General features: G+C 41.7%; 1 protein-coding gene across 2 annotated transcripts in view; it reads left to right on the plus strand.

Moving 5' to 3' along the window:
* Window positions 1–22,269, plus strand: part of IGF2BP2 (insulin like growth factor 2 mRNA binding protein 2) — a 154,216-nt gene that overhangs the window by 77,217 nt on the left and 54,730 nt on the right. The gene's annotated exons all lie outside the window — the stretch shown is intronic.

Genomic DNA, 22,269 nt, shown 5'->3' on the forward strand with positions numbered 1-22,269 from the left:
TGCATGGGTAGGGAGTTATCTTACACATGTTGTGTGTGTGAAGTTACATCCCCAGGAGAGGCACCAGAGCCCTTGGGGACATCCAATAAAATCTGAGGCCGAAGCTATAAAAGGTATTCACCATTCATTGGAATGTAGCCACAGATTTATCTCTACCTCACAGGAGGCGTGTCCAAACTAAGAATTGAGAGGGCAGTCTTAAAGCGAGGAGTGTGTTGCTCAAAATGGTAAGGCATCAAGTGTGTTGGGGTCCTTGGAAGGAGCTGCAAGATATTCAGACCTGCAAAAGAGTCCCCACCTCTGAGCCCACATGAGGCCACATGGCCTAGCAAGATACCAGCGCAGCTTCAACCAGGTGCAGGAGCACCCAGCCTTAGTGTTCTGGTGAATTTGGTCTGGAAAATTGAATAGGACTGAGAACGGTGGTCTGGGGTCCCCTGAGGGCCTGTGACACCACCACTAAGAAAACGACCTGAGAGAGAGGGAAGATTCTTAGCCCCAGCACCCTGGCAAGGCGAACTGGCCTAGGACTTGAGTTAACAAGTGTATACATGTAGTTTGTAAACTAACCTTTTCTCCTACCCTCACAGCCTGCGTCAGTGCCACTCTTCCCATTCCTGTTCATTCACTCACTCAACAAACAGCCAGCCCCACTTCTATGGCCAGTTAGGAGCTTGATGATAAGGATACGAAGACTGTGTTGGAACAGGGTCAGGGGAACACTGGGTAGTGGCAGAACTGTGATTCAACCCGGGTCTTCAGGTTTCTAGGGCAGGGAGCTTCCCCTCTGCTGCATAAAGCTTATTATCTCTTCCCAGAGGAACTCTGTCATTTTGCTTTTCTTTCCTGACTGAGGACTTGGCATCAAATCAGTCACAGATACAACAAACAGTGTCATAAAAGCAAAGATAGGAAAACTGTATACTCCTTAGCAATTTCTATCAATACTCTAAATCATTTAAGATAGAATTTGCTGTGCACATAGATTATTAAAGGATTTAAATATATTTTCATGTGTACAAACTCATAAAATGCAGTTCTGCTCTGACATAAAGCACATTAAGCTGTTTTCTTTGTCAGTCACTGTAATTCAGAATGCCGTCTGTGCTTTTAGAATAAGGATGGCCTTTTGTGGCTTGAGAGCTTGCCATGTGCTCTTTCGTGTACGGATGGTATCGGTATCTTCACTAGTACACTGTGAGGGAGCACTTGTTCTTCTCTCCATTCTGCTACGGGGAGACTGAGACACCCTGGAGTTGAGGAATTGGCCAAGGTCACAGGGTAAGTGGCAAAATCTGGATTTGAACTCACGTAGTCTGGCTGCCAAGTTCAAGTCAGTGACCATTGTGCTATACTGTCTCTCACAAGAGAAGGCCTTTGGAGTTACATGTTAGCCTGAATTTCATAGGATCTGCCCAAGAAATATGAGTTTTCAGTTAATTTCTGTGTCCTAAGCAACACTAAAAATTATTCTAGTCTGTGTGAATGCCGCCGTAGAACACTGTAGACAAGTGTCAGCACACTTCTCACCTCATTGGAAACCCATAAAAGTAATTGCCAGGTGTTAACACACACTTTAAAAAAAAAAGAGCTTTAATACTGCAAAGGCAAGCAAAGTCTCCTGGATCTCCCCAGTGTATGATTCTTTGCTCAAAATAAGTGGAACGGATGGATGGAGGTACTGAATGATTGAGGTATGGGTTTTGATTATGTTCTTAAAGGGAACTAAGGAAAGTGTAAGTATAGGATTTGGAAATCAGAAGACATTACTTCAACTTTGGGCTGTGACATTATTCCCTCTTTAACCTTGGGCAAGTCACTTCACCTCTGAGTGTGCTTCCTCATCTTTAAAAATGAGATTGGTACTTTTCACCCTCCCACTCTCACAGAGCTATTGTTAGAATTTCATGAGATAATACATGTGAAAAAGGTTTAACCTACAAAACTGTGCAGATGCTCATTACCCTGAGGCTCAGGGGTCCTGGAGAGAGGTGCCTGAGCAGACGTGAATTTAAGTTTGCTTTTGGCTACCCTATTACTAAGGAAGTGTGCACCCTCTTGTGGCGAAGTGCGGGGGCTGAGGAAGCCTTCTGAAAAATACTGGAATGTTATTGGGGTTTTGAAAAGTTGTCTCCAGAAATCCTTTTCCATTAATGAATGTACACTTTCTAAACAAATCCTTATATTGCAGCATAAATAAATTGCTTAGTCTTTACCCAATTTTGTTTGCAATGAGAGAGAGATTTTTTTCTTAATCAGAATAAATGTTTTGTTTTCCTCCATTTCTTTACTGTTTCATTCATAGAGGTCTTGCTGTTTTTTTGTTTTCCTAGTCTACTGTATTTATTTTGGTTGCCTTTGTTTGCATTTACCTTTTTTTTTGGATCCAATTTAATATCTTAAATTTTTAATGCACAGTTAGAGCGTACTATGTCTGCCTGTGCTAACACAGGGCCTCTGTCATCCACATAGAGTAGATACTCAATAAATGATGCCGAGTGGGTGCTGACAGTCTTCTTACGCGTTCTTTAGTTCCTTTCCCTATTGTACCTGTGGGTATTCTTTTCCTTGGCATCAGTTTTCCTGAAATATACAGAAATAAATTAAGGAAGTATAGCATTTCAGTAAGTTAACATTATTTTTCTCAGTTTCCACTCTAGTAAAGTAGGGGGGCAAGAATAGGTGATTTCCAAGGTTCATGCTCTGTAGAAGTAAGGAAATAAGAAGATGACATTCTTCAGCAGAACCTAAGAAGGTTGTGAATGTCTTATTATGCTTGTCAGCTTTATTATATCCTCCCTCAGTTCCTAGATGAATAGAGGGGGAGGCATCAGAACAAGGTATAGTGGAAGGAAAGGCAGAAAGAAGGGTAGAGACGGGATGAACAACAGGATAAGAGAACATTGTGTGTTGGGGTGGGGGTGGGGATTAACAGGACAGTAGCAGCATTCCAGAAAGAAGCTGTAACATCCTGAGCTATGTGAAAATTTTTCATAACTTATGCACATTGTATTGTCTGTGATGCTCACAGGGGATTATCTGACTCAATATCCTTTATTCCCACACATTGCTTACATTAAATTTGATGAAAAAATCTTTTTCTCTAATTGAGTTGTAAAGCCCCTGATCATGTAGCAGCTCAAACTACAGCATTACTTTTTAATTGGCTTTATATACTCTTCATTTTACTTAAAAATTTCTAATTCAAACCTGCTTCAAAAGCATGTTGTTGGCTTTAGAGGACTTGTGACACAGTTTATCACTGAGGGAGACTGGTGTCCTTACAGGGAGGGCACTTGTGGGTGGGGAGACTGGTGTCTTACAAGGGGCTTCCCTGGAATTGGGTCTCCATTTTACAATTTCAAGATTCATACCAATCTAACTTATAAAAGACTTGATATTCAGAATGTCAGTCGAGTGCCATACTGAGGAGCACTAAAAACCCTGCACTATTTTGGCTGGCTAGCAGTTTTCCCCTGGAGAGGTCAGGATGCCATTGTGAGATAGCTTGGTGCAAGGTGGGGACTTAATTAGTTTCTTTAATTGAACAGATCTTTTTTGAGTTTTACTCTATGTGCCAAGTACTGAGCAAAATGCTGGAATTAAGACAAAATTCTGCCTTTTAAGGCCTTACACTTCTATCAGATAGCCATGTAAGCAAATATTACAACCACATGCTTAATGCTGTAGGAAAGGGTTATGCAGGATGCTTGGAGGCAGAAGGCAGAGGCGAGCATCTACTGTGCTAGAAGTCTCCTTCAAGGAGAGTAAGAGTTTCTCAGGACAAAAGAGAAAATGTGTACACTCTGGGAACAGCAAGAAGTTGAGAATGGTCTCTAATGCCTATTGTCATTAAGCCATAAAACCTGATGAGAAATAGAGTCCTTGAAACTTATTTGCTGAGAAGTCTGGGAGATTCATGGCCGTTTCTCATGGCACCCTCTCACCTGGAAAGTGATGCAGCTGTACCACCTGCTCTTTGGGCTTCTCTTCTTCTAGATTCCATGCTGTGCAGCAGTAGTCTTCAAACTTCTGGTCTCTGGAGTTCTTTATGCTACTTACTACAAAGTATTGAGGACTCCAAGGAACTTTTGATATTCACCATATCTGAAGTTAAAACTAAGAAAATTTGAAGGTATTTATTAATTTGCTTAAGGATAACAATAATAAAACAATTATATATTAATAGAAATAATGCTTTCTTAGAAATAGCCAGAAAAGGTAATGGAATATTGGCTTTTTGCAAATCTCTCTAATGCCTTGCTTAAGAGGAGGCATATACATTTGTATATCTATTTATGCATTCAGTCTGATATATTATTTTGGTTGAAATATATGAAGAAAATCTGGGATCATCCAGATATATAGTTGGAAAGAGAGTCTTTCAACAGGCTTTTCAGAGAATTATAGATATTCTTCTTTGATACTACATCAAAACTTGACAAGTAGTGGTTTCTTAAAGATTAGTTGCTGTATAGTATCTGAAACCATACAGATGAACTTTAATTTTCTGTTACATTAGAATCTCTTACTAATGCAGAAATTTGTAATATCATATATTAATTATTTAGAAAAATTTGGTTATTCAGATCTTCCAGATGTTGACATTGTACAGTATCAAAAAAAATCAATCATTGCTGTCCTAACCAATCTCATCTCAGAAATCTTTAAATATTGGTAAGCTGCAAGCTCATGATGGTAAAATACCAGTTTCCCCAAGTCCTCACTTTTGCTTGAAAGCTCCGATTTCATCATTAGCAGTATAAATACTGTCAGTTGTTTTCTTTGAAGTCACAGACGCTCTTCATTTATTTTCAAGAGTTCTGAATAGCTGTGGCTGCCTGTCGGTCTTTTTTTTGAGGTAAAAATGGTATTCCATGAAGAAAGTGGCTGTGACAGCCTACAATCAGTCACGTGTTTAGACAACATGTTACTTCAGTATATGCAAAAAATGCTTTATGTGTACTTTCCATTTTATCACACAGTATTTTGGAAGACCAGTGCTTCAGGGTCAGGATTTTTAAAAATTAGTAATTTATGCAGCTTATCAAGGACTCCATTACTGAATGTGTACAGGTGAGAATACAATGACTATGGGTACATTTTTGCCTCAATTCATACTGAGGTCTCAGCACTTTTATTTGTCATTACTTTTGTACTTCTGTACAAATTACCAACACAGTGGAAAAGGCAAATAATATTTTGGTACTATTAGGAAAATAGTTTTAGCCTTTTGCAACTCCTGAAAGACTGTTGGGGATCCCAAAGGTCTGCAAATCACACTTTGAAAACTACATGGGTGGGTGGTGAAGAGCATGGCTCAGGATCCAGATTGCCTGGGTTCGACTCCTGCTTCTGCTGCTGATTAGCTGAGTGACTTTGGGAGGATATTGAACCTCTCTGTGGCTATTTCCTCTCTGCAAAATGGGGGTAATAATTGTACCTACTTCATTAAATCAGTTAATCTACTTAATCCATCAGTAGGTATTGATAAAACATATTACCTAGTTGATTGATTGATTATCTGAGGAAACACCCGAAGGCCAGGTTGCCCAGAAGCTGTCTTCCAGGATGCCTGAGATGTCCACCATTATCATTACTTCTTTGTATCTTTATGGTAGTAATATACTATTAACTGAGTTAAAGCCTATATCCTAGAAAGGATAATGTATTAGCTAATGACTTAGCAGTGGTTGGTTTATTTAATTAACCCAACACTCTTGCCAACCAAATCAAGGCTCTGAGGGAATGGAGGAGGAGGACAGTGCTTGGTGAAGGGTCAAGAGTGGGGAAATCCAAGAGCAGTGAGGGGTCCAGTGCACAGCCAGCTCTCTGGGGAGGAGAGGAATGGTAGTCACTTTGCCTCTCATACTACGGAATTGGTCCTGGTCACGTCTTTATCCTCCATGAATTACACACATAGTTCAGGCATATGTAATGTCAGTGCCCCTCCCTGCACATTCTCCAGCTTCGAGGCGCAGTCATCTCTGAGGCGGTACAATAGACCTCATTAGTTCAGACCTGACTAATGTTGAACTTGTGACTATTGGGAAGTAGGTCATGCAATGCACAGAAGAGAACATGAGCTTTGTGATGAGGCATGTCAGGACTCAAATCCTGGCTCTGTCATAAACTAGCTGGATGGCCTTGGGCAAGGGGAGACCTTTCTAGGCCTTGGTTTCATCTCTCTGAAATGGGACTGCCGGTGCCTCCAGAGGGAGTTGCAGATATTAAATGAGATAGTTGATGTTAGGTACTCAGTAAAGGCCTGTGACCTTGCGTGTGCCAGCTTCTTTTATCTTAAACTCCATTACTGGTCATTTATAATAAGGCCCTGACTACTTTTCAGTGTCATCATTGCTTTTTCACTTTTATTAAGAAAGGGAGTTTTTGGAAAAAGATGTGTGCAGTGCTGGAAGGATTGATGGGATGCTGCTGCTTCTCCAGGGATTTCAAGTAAATATTTCACAAAAGCATGACCCCTCTTCCTCACTGGTCCTGGGGGCCCCAGAAGTGCTCTGATCCAGAACCCCTTTACTCTAAAGAACTGCCCTTTTGTTCTCCAGCTCAGCCTGGAAGGAACCCAGTTACTGTTCAGTTCACCCCAGCCACTTTCATGCCATCTGCCCAAAGTGAAGAAGCAGAAGGAAGCCATGTGTGGAATAGCTGGCACGCAGCCACCTCTCAAAGGTCCGTCCCCAACTGCCTCTTCCCTCCTGGTTGCCACCCAGACTGATTCTTCCCCAATGCCTTGTCTCTCTGGTTGTTTGTAGAATCTTCACTGTTCCTGGAATTTCTTTAATTGTTTCTAGACTCTGGGTGGTTGCACCTTTTTTCCATATCACGCTCAGTGAGTTTCAGAAAACTGTATGGTCATTAATGAATCTATTTTCACAACCTCCTCAGAAACAAGCCTCTTCCATGTTATAGATCAAAGAACCTATTACTGACACAAAAGGAATCCAGCCAACTAGCCTTTCCCCCCCATGGGAGGCAGGCCCCATTCTAATCTTGCCTTGGCTTTTGACTTGCTGTGTGGCCTTTGTTTCTTCATCCAACAATAATATCTACCTCACAGGAATGTTGTGGAGTTCAACAAATGCTAAGAACTGTTCCTCTTCCAGGCTGAAAGATCAGTATCAGATCTACTACAATGCCAGAGAACTCAAAACACTTGATAGGAGTCTAATCTGTCCCTTATCTTGGTGAGGTAGATTAGTGGCAGGTGTTCCTGTGCCCACTTTGTACCCTTACAAATATGCCTTTCGCCATCTCATTTCAACAGTTCCTATTCACTTCCTCTTTGCAGACTCACAGGAAATTGTCTATCTGAATGGAGACTAAAGACTGATGTACTAAGCAGGCTTTATCTCATTTCACTCTTCAGTTTGTGTCTCTGATTCTACTTGTAGTCAGGGGTGGAGATATGTTCCTCTGACCCCGGGTCCTTTTCTGGTCTCCTTTTTGGTTTCAGTCTCTTTTCTTAGTACTTTATCCTTTGACCTCTTGGCAGCATTTGGCACTAACAATGATTACTTTTTCCAGAACTTGTTTGTGATGTTATACCCCTAGAATTCTGCCTCTGTGACTTACCATACCTGGTCCCTCTCATAAAGGCTGAGGATAAAACCTTTCCTCAGCATAATCTCAGAGGTAATCTCTTCCGTTTTCAGGGTTTTAACCAAAACCAGTGTTCTGCTTCTAGTCCTAAATTTCTTCTTGCTTGACACTTCTTAGATTCTCCTAACATGATGCAGGTTCAATATATGCAGTATATTTAGAATGGATTTGAACTCTCTTTTTCTTAACCCCTACATTTAATCTGTCCCCTGTAAACACTCTCCCCACTTCAGTATTCAGGTTGGCATCATATAAAACCTGCCATATTGTATCAGTGGTTCCCAACTGGGTCCCTCTGCCACCAATGTCAACCTACTGCAGTCAGGTTAGCCTTCTGGTGAAAAGCACTTTCAAACCTGTCCAGTCCCTCTATTGCCTTAAGCAATTGTGATGATTAACTGTTGCTGTGTAATAGACCCAAACTAAGTGGCATAAAACAGCTATTATTTTAGACTCACAAATTGTCAGGGTTAGGAATTTGGAAAGGACAAGAGGGGTCAGTTTGTCTCTGCTCTGTGATGTCTGGGCCCTCTGCTGGGAAGATTCAAAGCTGGGGTGTGACTTGACATCTGAGAGTTTCCTCACTCACAGCTTTGACAACTGGTGCTGGCTGTTGGCTGGGCTCTCAGCTGGAGCTGTCAGAGCAGTGATCTCTCCATGTGGTTACTTGTGCTTCCTCACAGCATGGTGACTTGGTTCCAAGAACAAGCATTCATAAGAGAAGCAGGATATAATCTAGCTTCAGAAACTCTATGCTGTCATTTTTGCCATGGTCACAAGCCTATCCAGGTACAAGGGAGGGAACATAGAATGCCATCTTTTAATGGGAGAGGTATCAAAGTCACATCATAAGAGCATGTGGATGATTTTGTTGCTGTCATCTTTGGAAAATATCTGCCTCAAAGTTAAGACTGCTATCTTAGGACGCCTGGGTGGCTCAGTGGTTGAGAGTCTGCCTTCGGCTCAGGGCATGATCCCCGGGGTCCTGGGACTGAGTCCCACATCGGGCTCCCTACAGGGAGCCTGCTTCTCCCTCTTGCCTGTGTCTCTGCGTCTCTCTCTGTGTCTCTCATGAATAAATAAAATCTTTTAAAAAAGAAAAGACTCCTATATCAATGGGAATTCTTTTAAATATATTCCAGCTTGCCTTTTAAATAGAGTAAGAGAGCACCTACCACACATGGAACATTTCTTGCGTGCCAGGCACTGTTGAAAGACTGTGCATTCACATTCAGTCTAACAGTTCTGAAAGTCTAGGTGAGGGGACTAAGTTTAAAGAGGCCTTGTCAAGTGTCTTCCAATTAGTAAATAGTTGGTTAGGATTTGAACGTAGAAACTTTGACTCCAATCTTAATTTCCACAGTGTCTCCACTTAATCAGGGCAAAAGCCCAGGTCAGAAAGAGATGGGGGAAAAATGATAGCAGTTATAAAAACCTACTAGGGATTAATTTTAAATTCTGACCTCCCCTTGTCCAGTTGCAGTCCTTCACAAGGTTCACAACTCAAGGGAAGGAAGCCTTTTTTTTTGTTTTTTTAAAGATTTTATTTATTTATTCATGAGAGACACAAAGAGAGAAGCAGAGGCATAGATAGAGGGAGAAGCAGGCTCCATGCAGGGAGCCTGACATGGGACTCGATCCCGAGACTCCAGGATCATGACCTAGGCCGAAGGCAGGCACCAAACCGCTGAGCCACCCAGGGATCCCCCGGGAAGGAAGACTCTTGTTGGCAGATACCTCAGGCTAGCTTAGTCTTTGGACTGCTCTAGCGCCTGTGGACAAAAGCCCAGGGAATGAGCTCAGTGACAGTCTCTGTGTCTGCCTCTTCAGGCCTCAGCCGGACTATTTTGCTCACGTGCTTTGTGGGAAGCTTGCTTCCTCTTCTCTTCTCTTTCCATCTGTCATTCCTCCAGGTTCTGGTGCCCACTTAGGTCTCTCTGCCTCTACCGTGTGTTTGTGTTTACTCTGACCTCGTGTTCGTTGCAGGCCCATTAAGAGTTAGAGATTTGTCTCTGTGTGGTTTGGCTTCCCTGGAGTTACTCAAGCTGAACCTGCTGTCCTGGGGTTTCCTTCCAACCTCATTCATGCTGTTTTGTCTGCAGGATGAATGTCCTTTCCTCTCCTTCTTTACCTGAAGAATGCCAACACTTTCTTAGAGATTCATTCAAGTTCCTACCCTTCTCTCTCATGGCTAGTTGTGGCCTATCCTCAGAGTTTCCTGTACATTCTCCTGGACTGGTTTTCAGTCCATTCTGTACATGTCTGTTTCATTCCCTGTGACCCTTGCTAGCTTGGGAGCTCCTCAGGAAAGAAACTGAAGCCCTCCAGTTCATTGTTCATCATGGAGTCCTCTGTGCCTATTCAGAGCCTGGCATATGAAAGATACTCAGATCGTCCTGAGGTGGTTGATATGTGTCTGGAATACCAATACTTGCTCATGTCTGTATTCTCTGTGTCCCTGGTAGGTGCTACCAATAGAGAATACCTGTTGGAAAGAAGTTTCAAGGATCTTGAGACTGAGAAGATGAAGCTTCTCATCCGAAAAACTATTGCTGGTCTTTGGATGAATCACTTCTCTTGGGATGCAGTCTTTTATTTATGAAATGAAGGATTTCTCTAAGGGCTTAATACTCTATGAAGATAATTTTATCTGATAAGCTTTTGACTATACACTGTCATGGAGCTCAGTAGTAAAAGTATTGGAAATCTAACCCAGTATCATAACTTCCTTAGGATAGGGTCCAGTTATTTGCACAATTTTGATTGTGTCCTTGGGGGACTGTGTTTGGCTGGATTTGATAGAATCATAAACACGTCCACAGTCCATAAACCCTGTTCCTTCCCCACAGAAACCTTGGTGGATCCTCAATCTCATGACTTATAGTCTCCATTGAATTTTATTGCCTACTTTCCAGTTTAGCCAATAAGAAACATTTCAATAATTTTCAACTCTTAATTAGGCAAAGCAAGACAAAAGGACTTTCCCTTTGGAAACAAGACAAAACAGTGTTTTTATGGGTAACAGTTTTCCTTATAATGAAGTCTGCTCTTGAAAGCACTCTAACATAATAGGTTATTATGACTCAACTATCATTATATACATATATAACATATACATAATAATTATGTATAATTACATATGTGCAAATGTGTGTATATATGCACATATATGTGTGTTGTGTATATACATACACAATTGATCTTTTGCAGTTTGAACTGTGCAAGTCCACTTTTATGCTTATATGTAGATTTTTTTTTATGGTATTGTAAATGTCTTTTCAGTTCCTTATGATTTTCTTAAGACTTTTTTCTCCATCTTACTTTATTATAAGAATAGAGTGTAGGGGTACCTGGGTGGCTCAGTGGTCATGCATCTGATTTTTGGCTCAGGTCATGATCCCAGGATCCTGGGATTGAGGCCCATGTCAGGCTCCTCAGAGGGAGCCTGCTTTTCCTTCTGCCTATGTCTTTGCCTCTCTCTTTGTGTTTCGTGAATAAATAAATAAAACCTTAAAAAAAAGAATAGAGTGTATAATATGTATAAATACAAAATATATGTTAATCACCTGTTTATATTATCAGTAAGGATTCCAATCACCGGTAACCTTTTAGTAGTTAAATTTTGGTGAGTCAAAAGTTACATGCAGATTCTTGAGGTTCCTGGGTGGCAAAATCTTTTAAGCCTCAGACTCTTGATTTTGGCTCAGGTCATGATCTTGTGGGTCATTAGATTGAGCTCTGCATCCGGCTCCCCACTCAGCATGGAGTCTGCTTAAGTTTCTCTCTGCTCCTCCCATGCACGCACATACACCCTGTCTCCCTCTCAAATAATTTAAATTAAATTAAATAATTTTAAAAGATTTTTTTTTTTTAATTTTTTATTTATTTATGATAGTCACAGAGAGAGAGAGAGAGAGGCAGAGACACAGGCGGAAGGAGAAGCAGGCTCCATGCACGGGGAGCCCGATGTGGGATTCGATCCCGGGTCTCCAGGATCGCGCCCTGGGCCAAAGGCAGGCGCCAAACCGCTGCGCCACCCAGGGATCCCATTTTAAAAGATTTTATTGAGAGAGCACACACAAGCGGCAGGGAGAGGCAGAGGGAGAGGGGAAAGCAGACTCCTCACCCAGCAGGAAGCCCAATGCCAGGCCCAATCTCAGGACCCTGATATTATGAACCAAGCAGAAGACAGACACTCTACTGACTGAGCCACCCAGGTACCCCTCAAATAAATAAATAAATCTTTTAAAAAGTTATATGCAGATTTTTGGCTGTATGGGATGGGAGTTCAGCACCCTTAACCTCTATATTGTTCAAAGGTCAGCTGTATTTACATAATTCCACAATGCTGGGCCTGAAGTCTCCACCCACCAGCTTCAATGTAAAGAGGCCACATAATTTTCCATTGAGCTTACGTGTGAGTAGAGCTCTGGGTCATTTCCTGGAGTCTCTCTGTAGCCTCCACCAGACTGGTCATTCTTAGTTTGATTATCCCCATCTGGATCATACAAGCCTCTTACTTTACTTCTCTGTCTCCACCTTCCTATTATATCACCTATTTCCAAGCTCAGTCTGCTACTCCAGAAAGCACAAAATGGCATAAAACTGAAAACTTAAATCTGTCAGTGTTGCCTCTCATTAGAATTTCATTCCAAGTTGAAGTGTGAAAGAAGTGGTAAAGGAAAGCAATACTGTATAAGGTGTGATTCAGTTCTTACAAACCCTTCTTTAGTTTTTGAAAGTAACCCATGAAGCTGAATTACTATTATCTTGCATCTTGCTCCTGTGGCATGTCCTAACAGTGATTTCCTCTTCTTGTGCCTCAGTTTCGCCCCCTACAAAATGGGGATCAACAAACACTGCCACCTGGAAGTTTCTAAGGGCTGCCAAGGAGGCTGGTTAGTGGTGAGTGAATGGTTGGTAAATAGAAGGCATTATCTGCCACCCAGAAGAAAAACACCTCATAAATAGACCAAAGGCTGCCCTGACTTGCCAAAGGAGCATTCTTTGTAAGTAGGAAGCGTCAGGAAGGAAGCTAAGCATGGGTAAATTTTCCCCAGGGTCTGTTGGTCCTGATGATAGGGAACTCACAAGGTGGGTGTTCATGTCTTTTCAGATGAGGAGGTGGTGGATAGAAAGGGAGGAAGAAGACAGGTACATGAGAGATCTACTTGAGGTTTGAATTTTTTTTTTTGAGAGGGAGAAAGAGGTAGGGGGTGCAGAGGGCAGGGCAGAGAGAATTTTAAGCAGGCTCTGCACACAGTGTAGAGCCCAATGCAGGGCTTGATTTCATGGCCCTGAGATCATGACATGAGCCAAAATCAAGAGTCAGATGCTTAGCCAGCTGCGCCACCCAGATGCCCTGAAGTTTTTTGATTGTTAAACAGCATTTTATTCACCTGAAGGAAACCAGTGTGAAAGTACAGTTCTTAGAGAAAGAATTCATTTCCAATAAAATATGGTGTTCATTTGCTGAGGTGAGCAGGTAACAAAAGTTTTAGCCATAAACATAAGAGACAGGAAAAACTCACTTGGAAGGAGAAGAGAGTATGAGCCTGTCCTTTCATATGTGACATTAACTGGTTAAAATTTACACATTAATTTTCTGTTATTTCAAATACGATACCTAGGGTATTTTGCTCTATTGATAGTACATAGAAAATAGCATTTGTGAATGCTTTGTGGCCTCTGTCCACTTACGTGTGCACGTGTATGTGTGTGTGTACATGTGTGTACACATACACAAATAGCTTCTAGACGTCCTAGATGAACTTTCTTTTCTTTAACTAAACTACCCTTGGAGTAATTTGTCAGCCCTGTATCAGCTGCACTTTGATGTGGCTTGACTGTAGACTCCCTTCTCTGTCTAGAGTTACTCCCTGTTTGGTTTCAGAATTTGTTTCTGATCATGCAGAGCATACTCCCAGCCCTGCCATGTAGTCCAAGGTGAGCAGTTCTGTAGTCTGAGTCTGTTTCCTTATCCACAAAATGAGGTTATTCTGAGATTTGAAAGTGAGGTTCTTCAAAAACCTTTTGAGAATGTCACCTGAAAGATCTCAGTCTCAACAATGGGGTGGATGAAGTAGCTTTAGCAGCATGACTTCTGAGTGACCTGTCTGTGTCCCCTCACATCATCTGTGTGAGAGCTGCTGTGAACAACATGCTGAATTTCTGGTGGTTTGCTGGTGAAGGCTTACTCTGCTCACCAGAGTCAATTATGTGCATCTCTTTCCAACTTCCATTTAGTGATGTCATGTTAGTGGATTTAAATTAGCTGTGCTAAGAGTATTTACACTGTGTAAATTGGCAGAACTACAAGTTACTGCCCTCTCCACCAACCTAGCCCCTGCAAGTTTATGTATTAGTGGCTCTTGTGTCCAGTATAGTTTGCTTCTCTCATTTGCATTTATCTCTAACGGGGCTCACTTATTTATACTCCAGCCTTTACTTCCAGGTCAACACACCTGGTCACATCAAAGTCATCACTGTCTTGTTTCTGTTTAACTCATAGAAATGTCCATTCAAGGTTGTGAAGCATATGAAAGAAGAGCTGGCATAGGTGTTTTGAGCCTGTGACTGCAGCAGATCCTCACACTCTAGTGATAGACCTCTTATTAACACGTTTATTCTAGGGCAGCCCAGGTGACTCAGTGGTTTAGTGCCGACTTCAGCCCAGGGCCTGATCCTGGAGACCTGGGATTGAGTCCCACGTCGGGCTCCCTGCATGGAGCCTGCCTCTCCTTCTGCCTGTGTCTCTGCCTCTCTCTCTCTTTCTCTCTGTGTCTCTCATGAATAAATAAATAATAAAAAAAAAATCTTAAAAAAAAAAACCTTTATGCTAGCAAACTTGATCCATTTTGTCTTTTATGCTTTTGTGACTCAAAGGTAGTATGTTACTGTTCTGTAGAACTTTGTCATCCCCTATTATCTGCCTTACAAATAACTGTAATTACAAATTACTTCCCTGCTCGAGTGCTTGCCGTGATCTCCAGTAGCCTACCATATCAGTGCAAACTCCTCACCCAAAGAAATAAAGCCTGTGTACCTGTCCCAAGTTACTCTTCATCTCTCTCCTCGTTAGGTGTACCCTATTGGCCCTTGCCCAAATACAAGCTGTTATTTCCTCTTCCTACCCAAGGTCGTGTGTGACCATCACAATCATATCACCTGCCACCTGCCAATTAATACCACCTGCCAAGACGATTGGGGTCCCTGGTTTCCCAAGGATATGGCTCCTTTAAGTTGCAAAGGGCAGCAACTTGGGAAGGTCTGGGAAGCCCAGAATAGCCCAATCCAAAGGTGGTTTTGACCCCAGAAGATGCAAAACCATTATCTCTGGTGTTACCTTGCCCCTTGTTCATCTTCTCTTCTCAAGCTTTCACCGTGGCTTTGCTCTTTTCCTCTTCCTGCTTCACTTTTCTATTCAGATTTCTTCCTACGTATCTGCCAGTTCCAGGGGGCAATTTCTGACTTAATTTCTGGCAGAGTTATTGCTTTGGCTCTTGAACTACACTCACATTCTCCAGTGGCTCTGATACACAATGTCTGGCCTGCCAAGTACAAGGGTCAGTTTGTTTTGTTTGTTTTTGGCTTTTTTGGTAAAGAGCCAGATAGCAAATGTATTGGGCTTTGTGGCATAGATCTCTGTCACAGCGATTCAATGCAGCCATTGTAGTGACTATGTATGTAAACAGTATGTTTACAATATGTAAACAAATGTGGGTTTCAATAAAACTTTATTTACAAAAACAGACTTTGGGCTAGATGTAGCCAACCAGCCATAGTTTGGTGACCTCCTACTCTAATCAAACACTTGTTAATATCTACTTCTCACTGTTCATATAACTGCCAACTAAATATGTGATATTTATTCATGTTGCCCATGCAAGAGATCATGTCTGGGATATGCCCAGCTGGAAATCCTGCAGCCTCAGAGTTGAGGGTTCTAGAGAATATTAGTTGTCCTATTCATCCATGAAGGAGTACTAATTCATAACTGAGGAGAAGCACTTGTATTCTGAGGGCCAGTGTGACATAGAGCAACATATCCCAAATTTTAGCCATTGGTGTACTGCTTTCATGTTTTGTGCCATATTTCTATCACCTGCACCATTAACTTTTTTTATTGCCCTTTAAAGTGATCCCCCTTTTAAAAACGTAAGTTTTTTAAGTTAAGTTGGCTGACTCAGTTGGTAGAGCTTGTGACTCTTGATCTTGGGCTCATGAGTTCAAGTGCCACATTGTGTGTGGACCTTACTTAATAAAAAAAAAATGTAAGTTTAATTTAAAAAGAAATTTTATATCATTTATATAAATGGAAAGCCAGTACCATTTGCAAAATATAGAAAGTAACCAAAAAAATAAAATATGCTGCAAAGTGTTATTAAATTCTATGTACTGTTGCTTTTTGAAAGGTTCTGAGCCCAATATGATCTCCTTTTTTAAAGAGGGAAGAGGATTAGGATTGATGAGGTATTAAAAACTGTCCAGCCTGAGACATTTGCCTTGATAAACAAAGAAATACTAGAAAATAAGTGAAATGTGCTACACTGTTTTTTTATTGCTGCATTTCTTCACCTCCTGCCATCATCACATGGAACTATGTGTCTCATGTGTCACCTAAAAACACTACCAGAATGAAAGGACTAATGACTTAGGCATCAGATCTGTGTTCAGATTCCTGGCTTCACGTTAGATTCCTTCCCCAAGTGCAAAGAACTAGCAGTTAATGCTTGTTTCACCTTCATCCATGCAGCAGATAGGAGCCAGGTATTGACTGTCTGGGTCAGGCTGAGGGGCAGTGTGAGGCTCTTTTAGATACTGTGTTTAGTGTTGGTAGGGTACTCAACACAATGCCTGTCCTTTGCATAGGGACTATTAGTTGTCCTTGGAACACGTGTGAGTTCAAAATGTCTCTTAGTCCTTACAGTATTATCTGCAAAATTTTTAAAAGAGATTTTATTTATTTGAGAGAGAGGGTAAGGAAGAGAGAGCATGAGCAAGGGGAGGAGCAGAGGAGAAGCAGACTCCCACCAAGCAGGGAGCCTGATGCAGGGCTCCATCCCAGGACTCTGGGATCATGACTTGAGCTGAAGGCAGACACTTAACCAACTGAGTCACCCAGGAACCCCATCTGTGAATTTCTAGAATTGGCCCTATCCCATCATAGCTGAGGGACCTTGAACAAGTTACTTACATCCTCTGCCAGCCCGCTGGCCAGTGTGAGAATCAATCGAGGTGGTGTGTGTAAAAATGCTTTGTGTGGTGAAGTCTGCATTGGTTTTATCCTTAGCAGTACCTTGGTTGGTCGGTTTTAGTTTTTTGTCTTCCTTGCCTACTGGACTGAGTTCTGGAAGGCAGAGACTACGGTGGGAGGCTTCTAGCTACATCATCCCTTTGCATTTACAACTGATGCAAAACTGTCAGTGAAGGGAATAGAAATAGTAATTCGTGCTCATTCTGTTCCTTTTCTACCTCCAATACCAGAACCTTTGGCCTTACAAACTAATGAATCTCAGTAGTCCCTATTCCCATGTGGAAAATACTAGTATGGTAGAGGGGTAGATACCCATCGGTATGGGCCTGGGATGAAAATGTGTCCTCTGCTGGCTGTTGGTGCTGCTTGGGTCTCTGTGTGTTACCTCCCACAGTCCCATTTTGTACCATTTGCCCTTTAGCCAGTTAATTCTCTGCCATTTCAAAGCTCACTCTCCACCTCCTGTGATCCTGCTGATTCACAGTCTTCCTCTTAGAACTTTTGTTTGTTACAGATGTTTTTACAAGTTCTTAGCCATGGGGTTCTTTTCTTCTAGCCTTTACAAGCCATTTTTCTTGGCTCACAGATTAAAGTCTGTCTATCTATGTCATTGAATGAAGATTTCTAAGACTTCTCTGAGTCCTATTCTCAGAATAAACTACTCACAGCGTAGAAATTCTTCCTTCAAAGGTTGTGTTTTTTGGGGGTGTTTTGTTGGTGGTGGTGGTTGTGGGTTTTTTTGTTTTTTGTTTTTTTGCCTGGACAACTTAGTTATTGTACAGATTTCTATGAGAGGAAGAGACATCTGTTGTGTCCTTGAGGGAAGACAGCAGGCAGGACTGGAGAATTCTCAACACTGAGCAGGTCTGTAGTAAGAGGCCATTTGGCCCCAAGAACTGAAGTAGCCTGCCACAGTCACATATCCAGGTTGTAGCCCCCTGCTTAACAGTCTTGTAATCTCACCTCTGTGCCTATGACCTCTCAATAAACTGGGGTCTCTTGCCCTGAGGGAATGAGCTTTCTCTCAGAGCTCTCTGACCATCAAAGGGCTGCAAAGAGCCTGGTCAGAGGCAGAGTGGCCTTTTCATATTCCAATGACCCGGCCTGACCAAAGTGAGTTGAATTGAGAGGCCGATGACATGGGCTTACAGGGCAGCTACTCCTGCTCTGTTCACTTGTTTATAGTCATACCTCAAGCATGGAAGGTGCTGGATGGTGGGATGAAGAAATCACAGGGAGCAGAGTCTGGCTGGGCTATAGAGATGCAAACAGCGGGTTGTGATAAATGAAACAAAGAAGGCTGTGGGAGCACTGACCTTGCCAGGATAGGCAGCCTCCCCTCAGTGAAGGTGAAATTTAGATCCTGGCACCTAATGTTAACCAGCCAATACCTGGAAATGAAGAACATCCCCCGCCCCCATCGTGATGATCAGCCCTTACTGATGGGATTGACTTCCCCATGCACCAGCCTGGTCCTGAGTAGATACCCTCTCCTTAACCAGACTAGGATGCTCAAAACAGCCAAGGTGTTCTCCTCGGTGCTGTTCCTCTCCACCTTCCCTGAAGGAAAGTAAGTGAATCCCCTATGAGGATAGGTTGGTGACATGGATATGGTGGCCAGCCCAGCAGTCTGGCATCTAAGGAGGCCTACAAAATCAAGCAGTCTACTCCCCAGAGATCTGTCCTCTGTGCTGTTAGCAGAGGCCCAAGGAGAGAGCTCTGAGTTTTGTTTTCCTTCTGTTGAATATAGAAAGAGGAAGAGGAGGGAAAAGAGGCATATTCAACACACAACACATTTGTAAGATTGCAGTACAGACCAAAGGCAAATCACTAGGTCAGTGTTTATTAGGTAGCTGCTGAAGAAAATATTAATTTAAAAAATCCAAAAATGGGACACTTGGGTGGCTCAGTGGTTTAGTGCCTGCCTTTGGCCCAGGACATGATCCTGGGGTTCCGGGATCGAGTCCCACATCAAGCTCCCTGCATGGAGCCTGTTTCTCCCTCTGTGTCTCTGCCCCCGCCCCTTTCTCTCTCTCTCTCTCTCTCTCTCTCTCTCTCTCTCTCTATCTCTCTCTCTCTCTCTCTCTGTATCTCTCATGAATAAATAAATAAAAATCTTTTTTAAAAAATCCAAAAATATGTTGGGCAGAAGAACTGTTATTGGAGTAAGTAAATAGTCTTCTGTGAGCATTACTTTGATGGAGGCATTATTTACATGGATTTTTAAAAAATAGAAGTTCTAGCACATTCGTTTAAGAAAAATCAATCATGTTATTTAATCATGCCTTTCACTATCCTAAAAAGCTCTTAATATTTTTAATAGATTTATTTGTTGTACTCTCAATAGGTATGGTAAATACCTGCTGGAGACAGAAGAATATTACAATGGTAGTTGGTGAGATGCTTTTATTATAAGATAAAGAGGCACTTAATTTGTGGGTGAAATGTACCTGGCAGCCCCATGTCAAGAAGTAGTGAGGAATGGTCAGCATACTTCCCCAATGGTGGTGTGCACACGGCCACAGGAAAGGGTAGAATTATGCTCGTACCCAAATTTTCAAAGCCACACGGCTCTTTTCTTGGAGGAAGGAAGTCTGCAAGAAGAAAGAAGAAAACAGTTTCTGCAAAGAAAGTTAAAGCTGATGGCTATATTTATATGTCTCCAGTGTTTCACCTGGTGTTCACTGGCCCTGTAAAGGGCCTAATGTTTCTTTTCTGGGTCTTGATGAGAGGTTTAACATTTTCATGGTTTAGCTCAGGAAATAGGAAGCTTTTCCTGATCTGGTTCCTGCCAGCCTCTCTAGCCTGCTCTCTCGGCTTTCACTGGAAGCATTCTTTTCTCAAACTAAATAAGAGGCCATCATGTTTTTGTGTACCTCATTCCCTTGACTTGGAAGGCCTTTCTAGACCCTTCTCCACTTTTGACCTTGCTTTTGGACGCCTTTTGTACTCTCAGTCCTTCCTTTGTTCACCTGGCCCACTCTGTCTCCTGCTCAGGACTTAGCTGAGGTGTCTCTGGGGGCTCTTGCTGGGTTCTACCCTGGCACCCTCCAGCGTGATACAGGCCTGTCTTGTAGCAGCATGGCTCCAGGGTTCACTGACTACTTGCATGGGTGTCCTCCCAACCAGACTGTGAGCCCCTTATGGTAGAGGGCAGGCTTTTCACATGTCTTTCTGGTGTCCAGCATAGTAATTGCTCAGCAAGTGTTTGTCAAATAAATGAAATTGAGTGAGGTTAATCAAATCCAGAAGTCACCTCCTAGAATACTGAAGAAAAGCAGGGAAGAATTCTGTCAAGTTTCTGGGGTGCATGGATGGCTCAGTTGGTTAAGTGTCCAACTCTTGGTTTTGGCTCAAGTCATGATCTCATGGGTCATGGGATCAAGCCCCACGTGGGGCTCTGTGCTTAGCAGGGAGTCTGCTTGAAGATTCTCTCTGTCTGCCCCCAACCAATAGATAAATAAATCTTTAAAAAAAACTGTCAAGTTTTCCAGGGTGAGTGAAGTGAGGGATCTTCTTCAACATATTAAGAAGAATCATCAACCTCATTGTAATTAAGATGCAAGTAAAACAGTACTTTTCACGTATGAAGAGGCAGAAATAAAAAATTTGGTAACTGTTTTCAGATGTGTGGAGAAACAACATTAGGTTATATTTGTATTTTAACATTATAAATGCAAGCCTTTTGATCCAGTGATTCCATTTCTAGGGGCTCATCTTCCAAGATACAGTCACACATGTGCAAAATTAGTAGATTAGTAGATATAACAGCATTTTGGGATTTTTTTTGTTGTTTGGAAATAGCAAAAGAATAGAAATATATGTCCATCAGGAGATCAGTTACATTAATTATGGTACTTTCATAAAATTGCATATTATGCACTTACCAAAAATAATAATACACTCTGTGTATGTGTATGAAACAGTCTCCAAGTGAAAAAAAGCATATACAGAGCACTAACATTTTTATTTGGGGGTAAGGGGAAAGAATATATACATACATACTTATGAATAGAATACTTTATAATGATTTTTTAAAAACAGATATCAAGAACAAGAGGGCAGAAGGATATGTAAAGCAGATAATTGTTCTATACCTTTTGGTATCTTCTGAACTTTGAGCAAAGAAGGTATAGTATTTGGGACACCTGGCTGGCTTGGTCCGTTAAGTGGCTACCTTCAGATTAGGTCTTGATCCTAGGATCCTGGGACAAGGCCGCATGTTGGGCTCCCTGATCAGTGGGGAGTCTGTTTCTCCCTCTCCCTTGGTGCCCTCCCTCTCTCTCTCAAATAAATAAATAAAATCTTTAAAATAAATAAATAAAAAGTACATTCGTCTGGAAGAAACCAGTTAAGTGGTAGCTAGAAATGTTCAGATTTCCTGAAGTCTACAGAATTGCTGTATAAAAGTCACTGGGAAGAACTCTGTAATATAAACACTTTTCCTCCTGGTGTCTCCCCACACCCTTCCACCCTCTGGCTCCTGCCTTTGAAGTCTCTCTCACCTGTTACCTAGACGCTTGTTGCTAGAAAGAGCCTTAGACAATTATCTAATGGTATCAAGCTGAACATTGCTGCTTTTCCAATAAATATGCTGTGCCTTAAGTTTTTCTCACCTACTGTTATAGCATGTTACTTCAAAAATATGAATGTGGGCTTTACAGAACTATTTAGATCAAAGTTGCAATAACAAGTAGAGTATCACTACAACACTAATTAACCAACATCTGAATTATGGACCAGAGCTGTTTCTATGTAGTGGAAACATAAGCTTTGATCTGGTGGTTTATGACATCAGTGAAATTCCTTGGAAGCAATTATAGTCTTCTTGTTCACAGGCCCATGCCAAGACCTACATACACCTATAGGAAGTGGACAAGTTCCTGCTTAGCTGTGCCATACGCTCCATTCATAGTAAATTTCATGAAGTAACATCACACCTTCAAAATCTAGACATCAGAGATTGTGCAAGAATAACCCTGACAGTTGTGAAAGTATAAACATAAAGCTTCTCTAATAAGATAGAATAGGGAATAAATGGGAGAAATTGTGGCTGTTGAGATGGGTTATGATACAAGTAGAGTCAAAACCCACTATTTTTGGATTGTAAGCCATCCTATTATAAAACACCATGGACTCTGTCATCTAACTTATATATTGGTTTCTCAAAAATTATGACCCAAACAAAATGGAAACTTTGCTGAATTGGGTTGGTTGTTTTTTTGTTTTTTGTTTTTTGTTTTCTCAGTTCTCTGTAGCTTAGGTCCATGGAGATACCTCTTCTGCTTCTTACCTTCCCTCCTTTATGACAGTTTTGTTTTGCTACTAAAATGAAGTAAATTTTAGTTTGGGAAAGCATTTGGTCTGTCATCTTGTCTAACTGCCTCTAGGTC

This window comes from Vulpes lagopus, chromosome 17 (assembly GCF_018345385.1).
Source record: "Vulpes lagopus strain Blue_001 chromosome 17, ASM1834538v1, whole genome shotgun sequence".
Taxonomy (NCBI): Eukaryota; Metazoa; Chordata; class Mammalia; order Carnivora; family Canidae; genus Vulpes; species Vulpes lagopus.